A 2,471-nucleotide genomic window follows, 5' to 3' on the forward strand; every position below is an offset into this window, starting at 1 on the left:
AGCTCACCGTAGCCTTTAACTCCTGGTTTCAAGAGAACCTCCTGCCTCAGCCTCCTGACTAGCCAGGACTACAGGTGCATGCTACAGTGCCTGGATAATTTTTAAAAAAAAATTGTAGAGGTAAGGTTTTTGCCATGTTACCCAGGCTGGTTTCAAACTCCTGGCCTCAAGTGATCCTCCTGCCTCAGCCTCCCAAAGTGCTAGGATTACAGGAGAGAGCCACTGCACTTGGCCCTCCCTCTTTCACCTAAGATGGTGCAACTATTCTTCATACAAATAAATCATTGTAGTGGGCCAACGTGATGTTGTCTAGAATGTCAAGATGATCAAGATCTCTGCAGACTATATTATGGCTGAGAGCCTATGAGCCAACATATGCATGAAGCAAGACTGTGAAGGTGTACTATTGACCTTGTCAAAGAAAAACAAAGTTCTTTTTATTTATTTATTTATTCGAAACAGAGTCTCGCTCTTGTCACCCAGGCTGGAGTGCAATGGCATGATCTCAACTCACTGCAACCTCTGCCTCCTGGCAATGATTCTTCTGCCTCAGTCTCCTGAGTAGTTGGGATTACAGGTGCCCACCACCACACCAAGCTAATTTTTGTATTTTTAGTAGAGACCAGGTTTCACTGTGTGGGCCAGGCTGGTATCGAACTCCTGACCTCGTGATCCACCAGCCTCGGCCTCCCAAAGTGCTGGGATTACAGGCGTGAGCTACTGCGCCCAACTGAAAAACAAAGTTCTTTTAGTCGTCCTAGCGCGTTGATAAAGAGCAGGATATGGGGAAGGGGCCGAGGAGGGTGGGGGTGGGGGAGTGGTGCACATTTTTGTATCAGGTGTCAAGAGGTGTATTTATTGTTTCAGTAAAGACATTACATCTGAAAAAAACTGCTGGAAATAAACCATGCCTGATTAACATTAAAATATTCCACAGTCATTGGTTTTAAGATCATCTACCTTCTGCAGAGGCCCAATAGATGCATTAAATGGAGATGTAATAGGAATGAACACTTCTACCTCATTCTAGCATTTGATGATAGTAGTGTTAATAATCTCTGCAATTCCTCCAATGATGTCCTATCTTTTGGTTTATTATACAGGCAGAAAAGAGAAATTCCAACAGCTTCTACTTGACCCTTCCTATCCTAATGACCCTTAGTCCATAAATGAGAGCCAATATGGGGGCATGACCAGTTACCAAGTATGTTTTTAACAACTATACATTCCGAATTAGGAATAAACAGGATAGGCTCAAGTACCTGCTGAGCCCACCGGACTCAAATTTGACCTATAACTCAATTTTTCTGTCACTTCACTACCATAAACTCCCACTCTAAATGGTGGTCCAATGGCATTTTGAGACCCTAGCAATTAGCATCGATTCACAGCCAGAAATACTCCCAAAGGTCTGGGTATTTCTATTCCCCAATACACAGTGCCTCTAGAAAGTGGCCACAGGTCCCTTTGGGGAAGGGGTAGAGGAAAAATTTTTATATACTGGGTTCTCTCTCAAGAGAACCCAGCCTCCCTTTAAATTAAGGGGCCCTGGCCCTTGAACTGTTTTAGTCTGGAAATTGGATGAGAGGTCATGACTCTCCCTTCTGGTAGACCTGACCTTATTTCATTTTCTTTTTGTTTGTTGAGACAGGGTCTTGCTCTGTCGCCCAGGCTGTAGTGCAGTAGCATGATCAAGACTCACTGCAATGTCAACCTCCCAGGCTCAAGCGATCCTCCCACCTCACCCTTCCATGTAGTTAGGACCACAGGCACGTTCCACCACATCTGGCACTTTTTTGATTATTTGTAAAGATGAGATCTCCCTATGTTGCTGAAGCTGGTCTCAAACTCCTGGGCTCAAGTGGTCCTATCACCTTGGCCTACCAAAATGCTGGGATTACAGACATAAGCCACCACACTTGGCTTTCATTTTCATTCATTCAACAAGTATGTATTGACACATCCTACTCTTAGTACAAATTCATGTATTATACATTCTATATTTTTATATGGAATATGTATTTTCATAGAATATATTATATGGAATATACAGAATATATTCCTGTATGGAATATATGTAAAGGGATAGTATTCACAAAAAACAAAACAAAACAAAACAAAAAACCTGAAGTACAAGGATATGAGACTTTTGTTAAAATATCTTTTAATTTTACTGGCAAAATACATCAATGACTAATATATTCCCGTATGTAATATATACAGTATATTCTTATATGGAATATATTCTTATATAGAACATGTATATATACATATGTGTATATACCTATATACATATATCTTGGAGATATAAAACTAATTGGGAAAAATGTCATATATAGAGAGAGATAGTAAGCAAACATTTATAAAAACATTTTAAATATTCCAAACTATTCATTCTATCCACCCAAAAAAAAACTAGTAATTAGGATTAGACCAGGCATGGTGGCTCACACCTGTAATCCCAGCACTTT

The sequence above is a fragment of the Colobus angolensis genome, unplaced genomic scaffold, assembly GCF_000951035.1.
Source record: "Colobus angolensis palliatus isolate OR3802 unplaced genomic scaffold, Cang.pa_1.0 Scaffold198, whole genome shotgun sequence".
Lineage (NCBI taxonomy): Eukaryota > Metazoa > Chordata > Mammalia > Primates > Cercopithecidae > Colobus > Colobus angolensis.